The sequence below is a fragment of the Plodia interpunctella genome, chromosome 2 (genome assembly GCF_027563975.2).
Source record: "Plodia interpunctella isolate USDA-ARS_2022_Savannah chromosome 2, ilPloInte3.2, whole genome shotgun sequence".
Taxonomy (NCBI): domain Eukaryota; kingdom Metazoa; phylum Arthropoda; class Insecta; order Lepidoptera; family Pyralidae; genus Plodia; species Plodia interpunctella.
This window is the reverse complement of record NC_071295.1, coordinates 8487098-8501563: the sequence shown is the minus strand read 5'-3', so window position 1 is coordinate 8501563 and position 14466 is coordinate 8487098. Positions and strand designations below refer to the sequence as shown.

At 31.7% G+C, this 14466-nt stretch overlaps 1 protein-coding gene across 2 annotated transcripts in view; it reads right to left on the bottom strand.

Moving 5' to 3' along the window:
• The window catches only part of wdp (windpipe), a 39728-nt gene that overhangs the window by 16248 nt on the left and 9014 nt on the right, over window positions 1-14466 (bottom strand). For both annotated transcript variants that reach the window (XM_053757367.1, XM_053757358.2), the window contains exon 2: window positions 1098-1142. The gene's annotated coding sequence lies outside the window, so the exon portion shown is untranslated. The remainder of the gene's footprint in view (window positions 1-1097; window positions 1143-14466) is intronic.

The following is a 14466-nucleotide window of genomic DNA, read 5'->3' as shown; positions in this document are numbered from 1 at the left end:
ACATTTTTAAGGCCGACTACGGTTTAATCTTGTTCAGCAAATCTTGGAATTTCCACATGATGTAATGCAACAATCCTCGGATTACACTTAGTTGCACAGCTTTATGTCGAAGGAGACACCATTTTCAATTTGCTTCGTAATCATTTTCGTACGATTGTAAATACATATATATATGAGCTAAAGCAAACAGTGAGTAAAAACTCACTGTTAGCTTTAGCTCCTATTATATTTTACCCTCTGTCTCACTCATCTGGTTGTTTTCCCAGTTGATTCCGCGGCTGTTGAGGGTCGGAGCCAAGGCCCGCTTTCCTTCTTTTTCGTATCCACTTCGCACGGCCGTCGTCAAGATTTAAGTGACACTTGTTTTTTAAGAAGTTTTACTTTTATTCTTGTCCGTTTTCTAGTCCTTATTAAGTAGTAAACTAATGTGTTAGTTCGTTACTTTTCAACTGAACCTTACAAAATACTGGCGAGCCACTAATCGAGACAAGACGAGAACAAACGCCATTGATCCAGATGAAATCAATTACGGCCATGTTTAATCGAAACTAGTTGTTTTAATCAATACCCAATTAGATCAGGGGCCTTCATTAATTAAGTCAGACGTAGAATAATATTGCTAGCCCAAACATGATCACAATGATCAAGGTTTCAACTACAATGGATACATATCTTTTCATCAAAGTGAATTATTAAAAACTTATAAAAATTAGATTTATAATTTCATTATACGTTCAATTGATACATTGCTCAACGTACATAATGAAGCTATGAAGTCAGGGCCTTGATTATCTAGAAATATCTATGATTTATCTTTGCTAGTTCAAAGTGCGTTCAGTTTACTGCAAATAATTAATGGACAATACGTGTATTTATTGTTAACACGTTTTTATTTTATTTAAATTAAAAAAATATATGCTTTATTTAAAACAATCAGTAGTCTAAATTATCAAAATAAGTAGTTATGAAAAGGAAATACAGTGCAACTAATATTTCGATCAACGAGGCGGTTTATCGGTCACGCATGTTCACTGTGATCTTATAATTGAGTTTAACAATATTTTAACCTAAAAAAAAAAGATAACTTTAGTACATACCTCGAAATTAAAGCGAGCAAACTCGACATCCCACTTCATGCACTCCTGTAACAAGCAATAATAAAATCAGCAAAGTTAACAAAAATACAACAGATATTACAGACGGCAAGGCTATCGTGATAAAAAAAAAATCGAATTATCAGAAACGTCGAATAAAAGAAATCAAGAATTATTCAATGATTGCATTTCAATGGTCGACCCCTAAACAGCTGTTCCGAGACACGCAACTAAAAAGGCAGGTAAAATGTGGCGCGATTCGCCGCGCCAAATCTTTTCCGTTTTGAGGCAACGTAACGGTTTTTAGTTGTATTCATTTTAGATCTTTGCACTCTAGCTGGTTCATGTTTATTGCATACAGTCATAATTATTTTTAATAATCCGCAATATAATTTAAGTAGGCATATAACGTGATATTTATGTTATGGTTATCCTTCCCTGCGTAAAAATTATATCATACTTGTATCCTGTAGCGTCTCTGCGTTTTATGCTTTATACATTTTCACACATATTATATGATATCAGTAAAAGGCAGCATACAATCTCAGTTTGTCATTTAGGTCTTCGATAGTTCAAAGGCTATCTGTATAGACCGCACGATGTTGCTGCTTGCAATATATCAAAAGGCGGTGTCCCACAAGGAGGGCATTTATGCCCTATTTATTTTATAGTTCTGAAGAGTACTTAACAATGGAGCTATTTATTTGTATGAAGATAATGTCCTGCTTCCTTTAAGATAACTTATGGGTACAGTTGACGTTATAGTTAAAGTGTTTCTTCTGTTTCTCTTATCGCTTCCTATCTTTATTGTTGTTTTATTTGAAGTTTTGAGACTCACAAAAAAATTTACATTTCATCCCACAGAACATATTCATCGCCATAGAACTATATATAACTATATGAAGTCACGTATATTCAGTTATAACTAAGTAATTAACTCAAGCTAGAAGTACTAAATGTACAGTAGCATCGTCGTCGTAATGTGATATCAAAGATCAAATTATAGTAATAAAATATTTATTAATGACAAGGTCACAGTAAAAGCTGACTTTGATTTGACTTGATATCGTACATTTATGTCTCATATGATTTTATGAATTTCTAGAATAGAGATAAGAGTTATGAAAACAGATAAATATTATTTTAATCGAAAATTGTTGTACTTAATGTATATTCTTGTGTTAGTGTATGTACTATTAAAAATCATATTTGTATCACTGTCACAAAAATATATCAGAAAAAAAAAACAATCGTACAACTAGGTTAGTTCGGTAATTCTATTATCTGATATTATTCTAAAAGGAGGCGTGACTTCACCTCCTTCTGAATACAATATGACGAAGGATTGCAAATCATATGCAAATAACTGTCATTTTGTCCTACGCACGCAATACAAGTCTCTATATCTTAATTCTAGAGTGTGGCCTAAAACAAAATAAAATATGATATAAATTATAACTAAAAGTACAGTACAGTGGCAATGCCACCAGAACATAAATATTATCAAGTACTTTACATTTTGTTGATGCATTTATTATTTTTAAGAATAATCCTAAGATTTCTGTTTCCTAATTTCTAGATTCAGTGTTTCTTTCTCTCAGCATCATAGACAGTCGGTAATTTTCTGTAAAAAAGTTGATATTTTCTCTCTCATACGACCCTATTCCCATTCGTTTCTTGAATCTTGAAGTTCCAATGCTACAGAAGAAACGAAACCCCAGCGAATCCATATTCGCTTTAGTACTAAATAGTTATTTTTTCAACTTCGTAAATTTATTGTATACTGTATAACAACCACATTTAGCTGAATCTCACCTTGGAAGTATCTGTGGTAGTTTTAAAACCTAACCTTGAGGTAAATAACCAAAATGACAAAAACGCCATCTTCCGTTTCGTGACCACTGTGTTTCCCGTTGTCATTACACAGTTATGTATTATGATGCAAGACAAAAAAAATTGGCACGGCTTACGTGATTGCAATATGGCTAATAAGAATTCTATGAATAAAAAAATACTATAAAATTAAAATTTGTGACCCAACTACGTGTAAACTAAAAATAAATACATTACATTAAAATAGAAATATGTTTTATTTGTGGTCAATTATATTTACTATGCATATGCAAATAATTAAGAAAAATCGTTTTCCATATAATCTTTACTAATGTACTTTATTATTTACCCAATAGCTTTATATTAGTGAGAATCGTGATACTAATGTCACTTAAAATGATTTATGAAAACGATTAGAATAAATTGTGTTATTTAAACATGTCTGAGAGTATCTGTAGGTAAGTGTTTAAAGTTTGACATAGTTTGCCAGTTGGACAATGAGAGAGTAATGGTCACTGCAGATTTAGAGACGCGAACAGTGAAAGTAGACAACTTAGCAAATAATGCATGAGTGGGTGGCTTGCAAAACGTCTACCAAACGAATCATACAGACGTCAGTCAACAGCTAATTAATACACCTCTGAAAACTAGATTTCACTTCAGACAAAAGATTCCTAAATGAACTAAACATCATCAACATTGTATAACATGTATAACAGAAAGCAAATAAAACTAATCCAAAAAAGGTGATCAGACATTTAGCGTCACAACGTCATCGTCTACACACGTATGTAATAACGTATGCAAATGTAAATCGATACAACACACAAAACTATTCACATGGCAGCCAAGACACCCAAAAGTAACCGGACGGTGCATAACATTCAATACCTAATTATTATTGTCTGTGTCAACCAAATGTTTCCAATTAAATGTAACAAAAAAACATGTACACAACAAATAACTTATAAAAAATTCGCTCTATTTTGATCCTTACGCAGAATTTATTAACGTAAGCCAAACCGTTTTTGCTTTTAACGCCCCGTCGACGAAGACGAAGGGCAATGAAGATTTATTAGACACTTCTATGGCATTTAGGGAAAAAAATTGACATTTCATAAGCAAAGCGTTTTGCTGCAAAGTCTGAAGGAGAGAGATGAAGTGGAATCCACAAGTACTAATTTGTCAGGGACTGGTTGCTGGGCAAAAAGTTGTAATGGAGAAGTTTTGTATGGAGTTCCTTGAGGGATGAGAGCTGTGTATAATTAGCTGCGTTTGCGGCTGTGAGTGTTATGCACCAGTGCGTAAGTGCGTGTAATCTCATCTGACTAACGCCCATTAGTTAGCACGCAATCTGCAACTTGCCCGTGGGAACTTATATGCACTAACTATTGCGATCATTTTAAATTTATAGATAAAACATTAACAGAACAACATACTGTTTTCATTAACATATACTTTTAACACATAAATCATAATAATGAACTCATATAAATCCAAAAACTTCAAAGGATATTCATTCGTTTATATATTAAATCATTCTAGGTATTTATTTTTTGCTTCAAAAGGATCACGTTAACTGTCACGCCAGCTTGATGGCCTCAATTTGGCTTGGAATTATTTACGGGTCGTTTTTAAAATTGCTAGACGCAAGATGTATGCTTTCACTTCAGCTTGTCTTCCCTGATTACTATTAATAGTCCTTCCATTATTTTGGAATGTCTCGTATTTCAGAAACCCAAACTGTTTTTACTGAAACCATTGTGTTTTAATATTTAGTTCTTGTACTTATTTTTTAACCTTGTGACCTCATTCGTGCATTGAACTGTTGCGATATCGCGTAGATTAGGAGGCATGTATTAAAAATAAGTTTATTATAATTTTATTGGCAGTTTAGAATATACTGCATTGATTAAATTGTTAAGTCTATTGAATAAATTATGTTTGTTTAAACAATATGAATTTGGTATAAATTTTAGATAAACGTTGATCTTAAAAGAACATTCGGGTCTTAAACCTGATTTCTTATGAAGTTACAAAAATGTATAGTAAACTAAACTAAAAAATATAGATAGTGATAAACGAAAAAAGATACCGAATGCCAGTTAGAAAGCAAGCAATCGCTGATAAATATGTTTACGCCAGCAAGGTCGAAGGAACGGTGACACAAAATAAGTAATACAGATTAAGTATAGTCAACTACATCTCATGTCACCCTGAAGCAACCTCAATGCGGTGGTAATAGAGGCGAATCTGTAATGAATTTGGGTAGGTAGATGTGCCATTGACTGTTTTGCTGACGACAACTTTGTTGACACACCGAATGAAATGGACACAAACAAGGCTCGGCGATATTTCCCCGTGGACTAGCCTCATAAACATAAAGTTATCATAAAAACTGAACTATTTCTGCCTGTAACCTTGTTTTTGTTTTTATTTTTATGTAATAAATATTTTTTACGCAATAATGTACCTATTTTTCCTGGGTCCCAATAATAATAAATTTGGGGTTATGTAATAAATGTTTAAGTATTAACTTGACAATGCAAACATTTAATCATTATCACGAAGATATCGTCGCTAAATTAAAAATTGAAACATAATGCAGAAAAACTTACTGCAATTTATATTGCAAAGTACTTTTGAAAGCCCATTAATAAAAATGTAAAAATAGACCTTGTAAGTATCGACAATTTTCATTAGTTTTCTATACAAATTATCTTATGAGCTATTTCCTTGAAACCATTTTCAAACTAAACTAGGATATTATGATAAGAAGTTACCTTGACTTCTCGTCTTATCTGTTACTTAGCATCGATAAGTGATTAATGAAAGAGAACATAGTACAAACGAAATGAATAATTACTTCAATTCTATACAACGTAGGAAGTCTGATATTAATATGTCAGTCATAAGCCGGGGGATTAAGAAACTTACGACCATCTGATTATTACTTGTAGATTCCATTTTTTTCCTGTTTCGATATAATTGTAAAGCTGTTTCCTCCGACATGAAACGAGATTTTGTTTCATTTCAAAGAAAATATGTTTGTCATATGTTTTAGGTACGTGAATCACTGCATATAATTTTAGTGACATTCGCCTACGTATACAAGTTTTTCTTCAAGACACGTCAGAAAAGGATAGGATTATTTTTGAAGTTTGACCATGTGCACTCGGCTATGTTGACCGTAGACTTAGCACAGTAAATGACATCATACCTGTGAATTGAGGCGACACGTACTTTACGCCAATGATTATGCAACTCTATATATTATTTGTGTTTTGAATTTCGGGTAAATTACTTTTTCATGAGTATATGTATCATTTTGTTACGAACATATTGTACCAAACTTGTTGCCCTACGGCAAAAGAAGCCATACATCTAATATAAATTTTAAGAATCAATTTTTTCCTTAAATTTTCATTCGGTCAGAAGCCGAAGTAACCTTCTTTTTAATTATTTTACGAATTGAAAACATAAGATCTTATTATACTAATGAATGAAACTCGCAAACTCAAAATGGAGAAGCATGCGGACAAAAAAGGGTCACTAAAGGCCGTAAGGGTGGAGGCACACAAAGAGCCTTAGTGTCGGAGGTTTTGTAAACAAAATGTTAAGGAAATGGTGTTTTTTGTCCATCCTGGGCGTCGAAGTGGCGAGACTCAGGTAGGTAGTTGTCTCTCCTTAGAGTATTTTATCTAAAAGTGCCTTGCCCGATTACCAAAGTGACTGTTTGTGTCATGAATACTTTAAAACCTTAAAAAGTTGCCTAATTTACATAGGATGTAACTGTATATTGGACACGAACCTTTGAAAAAATGAAACGGTTATTTGGATCAACTGCTTCTAGAATAATGTTAACAATTATAATTATTAAATTATAATAATTATTAACATTATTCAGGAATAGTTGTCTTAAATTTTAATTTAAGACAATGATCCAATAATGCCAGAAAGTCTTATTTGTTCTGTATAAAAGTCGGTTCGCGTTCGCTTATACGCTCCCAATTCGCTTTTTGTGTGACAAAAGCATAAGGATTCATTTTTTTTCCTTATGACTGAAACCTAAATGCAGCCAATGTCTTTAAGATGCGCTCAACACTAGATAGCTGTGTATTCCTCTGGTGGATTTAGCACTTGATAATATCATGCTTACTTTACAGGCACGTTACTATCTCTGTTTGCACAAATATGGAGTCTGCACAAATACGTGCTCGCTTTACAAGATTCATGAGTAACCGAGACTCGCTTTGGAATTTTGTCCTTTCTAGCATGCATAAGGTTTATTTAAATAGTTTTTTCAGAAACTGTCATCGTGGTTTCCTAAGATGGAATCGAATCGTCCCTGTTTACCGGGTAAATGGGGAAGAAATGAAGAATAGACTGCTTAGATTTATGTGTGACATGCTTCATTCTTCCAGGTGATGAGGAAAATCCTCAGAAAACAAACATCTATAATCAGTAATTATCGAATTACAAAACATGCAACGCTTCACACAGTTATCGCTAGTAACAAACTTTGAAGATTTTATTATATATATATATATATATATTTTATTATATATAAATATTAAATTGACATCGCAGTGGTTTGATGAAAATACTTTCAAAGTTAAGTTTGTCTCCTACATTTGGAACTTAAATTTTATGTCATCAAGGACATCAATAATTGATACATATATATATATATACATGAATTTTGTTTTTTTTTTAAGTGTTTACCGCATCCTCTGGTGCCGCCATCGTAACATCGAGTTTTGCGTAATCGTATACAGCGCGTTATATTTCCTATTCGTGCGCATGTCATGCCACAGTATAAAAATAAACTGACCCAAACAAATGCGTCGTCACGACCCTGATCTTGCAATATTAATACGAACCCCCACGGACCTTGAATCGATGACGCGGTGGGTCAACTGAATTGTAAACCCTGTTAAATATTTAACAACTTGAGAGCATATTTGTGTCTGTTGCATACGTAGAAAGGTTTTTTATGTCTATGGTCTGATCGTTTTTTGGCAAGCTATCATTATATTTATTTGTTTTCTACAGTTAAGTGCTTTTTACCTGACTCCCAATTAAATTATGTTATATAGTTAAGCAAAGATTAGAACATATATATCTAGTTTAGATAGATGTATAAATATCATTTATTTCTTTAAATGTGGTGAGGAAAATATACATTCACATGAAGACACATTTGTCATTACGAGTTCAGTATTTTAAAAAGCTTTTTTTTTGTTTTTAAATGAATGATTCGTTACAAAATCAAACAACTGAGTCAATTCATTTCGTCATCCATAAATTCTTTCAACTTATAAACATTAACAATAAGTAATTTGAACAGATTCACTGTATTGTTATAATGACCGGAAATAACCAGTCTGTATAGGATTTCCAGTGAAATGTAATAGCTTTGTTATAAATTGAATAACTGAAATTAATTGATAAGTCGTTAACACTGGCTATAGACAAAAATAAAATAATGCATTCACTTTTTGAATAAAGGAAAAAAAATACCAATACCGACTTTAAATTAATTATATAGGTAAATGAATATGTAAACAAAATCTGCAATTGCAATTAATGGAGTCCCTATACAAATCTGCCATATTGATTTTATAATGACATCACATAGCATCATCTCCGGCGTAATGTCATGAATCTAAATTATATCCCACACATTGTTATCTGATAAAGCGTTTGAGAAATAAGGTGCAATAAAGAAACTCACATACATGCACCCTGAAAACATAACATTCCTTTTTTTTTGGGTAGTCGAGTATGATTTACAGATTTCTACGCCCTAATGTCAAAACGACAATTCATTCAACAACAATAGTTTTAGCAGTTTTAACCGAATAATATAGTTAATAAGCAATAAACACTGACGCGGTAGTCATCCGCGACAGTGTTTATTGCTAGCACACTTAAATAAACAGTTGTAATTCCTATAAACATTGTTTTAACTTTTAACATATTCCTAAAAGCTGTGCGTGCGCATTCTCGCCGCTCATTTTCGCTCCGCAAAACAAATCGTAAACTTGTACCATCGCCGAGGGATAAAGTGGACTAACATGTCTGGGTCTAGTCAATGTTTTAAGTCAGGTTTAGCGAGAGACGCAATTTTACAGCCCTGGCTTTATATTTAATGACCACCATAACCACACGATCATTTGGGAAGTGTTATCAAGGAATTCTGAGCTCTATTATAATGCGCATAAACTATATTATTGGCTGGTGTTGTGTCATAGATAGTTGGAAGATGTAATGGATCGCATCAGTCGCCGTCGGCGGCTCGTTTGATTGCCTAATTAGTAGAAAGGATACCGTTTAAACTTTTTTTGGCAACATTCAGAGGGTTGACTGAGTGACAACTTTACATTTAAATTTAGAGCGCGTAATGGTTCCGTATGCGTATAAAACATGCCATATTTAGTATCAATGTAATTTGATTTACCTGTATCACATATATTGTATTATGTTTATGTATGTAATTTAAAAAAAAACACAAGTAAATTAAACTTTAAGTACTTTGAAACATACTCTGTAAGTAAGCGTTATCTTTTTATTATCTAAGGATAGTAATTGAGTAAAAATTATAAAAACATCATGAATGCCTTAAATTCTTATCAAATATATTTTTTTTGCAAATTCATAATACACAAAAAATTATGAAATCACAACGTGGCGCTGCTGCAGTTTGCATTTCTTCCATAGACCTCTGTGATATACTGTAAATTTAATGTGACAAAAGCATGAATTAGCATGTACAACGAAGTGCTTGCTAAATCCATGGACAAAAGATCTTTTTTTTTGTGAATTTTAATGTGAAAATTTTGTAAAAAAGAATCTGTTTTAAACATTCACGTAACTGTTGCATCAGTTTATAAAATCAGTACTGTCTGGGCTGTGTTTAGTCGTGCGTGTCATCATACTTAACCAACGTAGCATTTCGCTAATTTAAACGTACATTTTTAAAAACTAAACATTTTTTTTATACGTATTGTACATTTTTTAAAACTAAACATTTAACTAAACATTTTTTTTTGTATTCACACGGGTATTTTGTCTAGAGGTGTTAAACTAAACTTTTTCCAATTTAACCTCAGGTTAATTAACATTTAGGTCAGTAATCTAGTACTAGAATCAATAACATCATTCTAAGAAAAAATAAATCCGCCCAGTGCGGCGCGTGCTCATAATGATATCCGTTTAATGTATCGCCTTCAGAATTTTTAAAACAATTCTAATTATTAGAAATCAGAATTATATTATCTCTTTTTTGCCATTAAATTAAATACAACAATAAATCTCATAAAAACAAATCTTTTGAAGGTCGGATAAAAAATATCTATAGGATATTAACATAAAATTGAATGAAAATCGATTCAGTGTTTATTGCAAGCGTTTTATTCGATTCCTGATTCGAAAGCGGGATCGCGAAGTGGCGTGGGTGTCAGACTTGCGTTGTATTGTAGTACCAATCAGGTACTATGTCCTGACCTGAGGCGAATGAAAATGGAAATAAATTGTGTGCAAAATGTAAGAATATTGTGTGTTTTCAATGCCCCTATGTGCATTTTAGACGTTCATGACACTCGAGTGTATGTGCAATACTTCAGAATATTTTAGATGGAAAAAAGCTGAGTATATTCTATGATTTTTTTTTTACCCGAGCGAAGCCGGAAAGGGACGCTAGTGACATATAAATATTAACAGCTAGTGACATATAATATTACTATTTAGTTCTACGATGTCATTTTGTTAAACAGTCACGCACCAAAGGTTTGAATATGTATTGTCTGTATAGAAGCATACATTAACGTGATTACGAGTACATACTTATAAGTTACACATTTTATAAAATCATTGCATGTAACTAGGTACAGTCTGCCACAGCGAAATCTGACCCCTCGCGATTTGAACACCATCTCTTAAGGGGTCAGATTTCTCTGTGCCAGACTGTACATAGTGACCTTCCTCTATACCTTGTCATCGAACTAAATAGGTGTAAATAGTAAATTTGGGTTTGAACCTATCAATTCCCGGCGATCCGACTGCAATCATATTGTTGTTTAATTGTTTTTATTATCTTCAAGATCAAAGGGTCAGATATTAATACATTAATTAATTAACCAAGAGAATTCGAAGAGATTACGTTTATCTGAAATAAGTGGTTTTGTTATTAAAACATTAAAACAGTGAGAAAAACAAGTCGACATTTGATTTTGTATCACATGTTACTTTTTACAAAAAAAAAAAATAAAAGCAAAAAAAATATAAATAACTATGTCTAGTTATTTATATTTAAAAATAGGTTATACTGTTTATTTTTTTTTTACTTATAATAATTAACATTTATTTTATTTTTAATAGTGAAAGTAGAAACAGTATTAAATTTTATATTACATCTAAGTGATAGTAAAGCAGTAATAAAACTGGATTGAAATAAGTCTAGACTTCAATTATCGCCCACGCGTACTATAAATATACATATATATAACGTCTGTAACATCTAGCGTGTAGGTAACGTCTAGCTTTCGCTAAAATAATAAAAAAGTGAACAAGATAAAGATATAATATTATTTTTTAGTTCGTCGGTAGTGTTTTTTATACTGTTTTGCCCTTCGGGGTAGATTTAGGCTTTAGATTTAGGCAACGATTTAGGTACTCTAAATCTCGCTTTGAGCTATTCATTCATATGTAATGTATTTTTATTGATTATTCAACTAATTCTTAAAACTAATTTAAGATAAATTTCCAAAAAAAGGAACGTCTAAAATCACGTTGTAACTTTTTTTTTTTTAATCGATTTATATTCCTGAACATAATGTAATTTTGTGATTTTGAAAAATGTCGTTGATAAACTACGTCGACGTAACGTAGCAATGGGGCATATGGCTCTAAGTACACGTGCAAAATTTGTTATTCCGCAGAAATGTTAAATAAACATCTACCTTAACAGATGATTAACCATTAACCAACTCGCGTTGTTTTTGTTTCTACAAGCCGACCTGTATGTTTGTTATTGAAACGCGTACGCGTAAATACCACTGACTGTTACTTGTAAACAACCCTTGAAATTCATACATAAATTCAATTCTTAATTATATTACAGTATGTGCTTACTTCACTTCATATCACTATATAGTGTAAAACAAAGTCGCTTCCCGCTGTCTGTCGCTAGCCTAAATCTTTAAAGCTATGCAATGAATTTTGACGCGGGTTTTTTTAACAGAGAGAATGATTTGAAAGGCAGGTTTAGGTGTGTAATTTATTGTAGTTTTACCCAAGCGAAGTCGAATTTATCGAACGGGGAAGTGTGAACATTTCGGGGGAAAAAATGAAACAAAAAAAAAATAACTTAAACATTTCTCACTTTTACTCCAAACGATCACTAGTTAGTGTGAAAATTTAATTATCCATATCCCCTCTTGAATAAATATCCAATTTTCTTTATGGATGTGCATTAGACACCGCTGTTGCAATCCCTTCCAAGTTGAAGGGATAGATTTATTGAATTTGATCACAGAACATTTCCCGTTTACTTAATTGTGTTTACAGTACACTTCCCTTTATTGGTTAGCTAACTTACAATAACAGATGCAGCAACCCGCATTGTATTTTAACATTCGTAAAAACATTAACAACAGTTATTGGTTTCAATTTGTATATGAATTGGCTACAAAGGGTGTTTTGTTGTAACGGAAAGATTCAAATGTCATAGTTAAGTAAACCTATAAAATTCGTTTATTGCCACAATAACGTATACGCTTGGTCCCGGTAAAATGGACAATCCAAAAAGACATCTCTTTCGCTTCATGTCGTCAAGGAGAATACGCGTGCCAATAATCTAACAACTAAGGATGCCGAAGACCACGAACAGTGAAAAAAAAGTAGAAAAACGGACCTTTGCCTCCCAACGCTTAACGACTTGAGAAGGAACCGGGAAATGAGTGACTTTAAAACTATTTAAACTTGTATAGAAATATGTTTACAAGTGCCATCTATTACTATGAAGATTATATATTGCATTGGCAAAAATGCTGGAGTGTCTGTCGTCGTGTGGATGTTTGGATGTTTATGATTTTAATAAAAAAAAAACACGCCATAATAATTTATCTATTCAGCTAAACATACCATTTTTCTGTTAGGTCGCTAAAATAATGTAATATTCTTATTTCAAAAGTAAGTATGAGAATTATTAAGTTGACAATTGTGTAAAGTACATTATGTGACAAAATTGATTTTGTCATATTTATTTACATATATATATATATATATAAAAATATATATATATATATATATATATATTTATATATATATACATATATATATGTATATATATATATATATATATATATATATATATATATATATATATATATATATATATATATATTTTTATATATATATACATATATATATATATATATATATATATATATATATATATATATATATATATATATATATATATACATATATATATATATATATATATATATATATATATATATATGTATATATATATATAAATATATATATATATATATATTTTTATATATATATACATATATATATGTATATATATATATATATTATATATGTATATATATATATATATATTTCAAATTAAATAATCTACTTTATTCGAATAATGGTAAATTATTCATTAGATGCGTTCAATTTCTGAGTCAACCCTAAAGCACTGGATCCTCCTCCAGTGCAATACCTTGCCCATATCGGGTGCAGCACGCCATAATTTACCTGTGCCATTGCTAGAATTCCATACTAGTTCTTTCCCAAATACCATTCTTTGTGCCGACTTCGATTAAGAAGCCGATTGGCATTAAAATTGAATCGTATTGTTCTTTTTCTATTTCTTTGTTGTTCTTAAATAATTTGACGAATTATTACTTGAGCATATGGTGTCTCTTTGAAGTCTTGGTGAATCCTATTTTACAAAACTCGACCATTGTGCAAAACAATTCGTACTAATATTATAAAGTGGTAAGCGTTTGTGAGTTTGTTATGTTTGCGGCGGGTAATCTCCGAAGCAACCAAACCGATTTCAAAAGTTCTTTCACCATTATAAAGCTACATTATACGAGATTGCTATAGGCATATATGTGTTTTGAAATAAATTAGTTTTCAGCCAGATCAATCAACACTTATAAAGGAACCCGAAAAAAAATATTAGTATTACCGAAAATCTGGATAAAATTTTATTATCTGGATTATTGAAGGACACAGAGTATCTTTCATCCCAGAAAAATAACTGTTCCCGTGGGAAAATTACGCGGGCGAAGGCGCGGGCACAAGCTAGTTATACATAAATTTGATTACCGGCGACGGTATGTAGTGGAAATGTATCAGAGAAAAAAATCAGTTCTGAGAGTATACGTAAGTATACTCTCAGAACTGATTTTTTTCTAAGTATACAAATAAAAGAGTAATCTTTTATTTGTATACTTGCTGATGCCTGCGACTTCGTTCGCGTGGCCGAACAATTTTTAGCAAGGAAACAAAA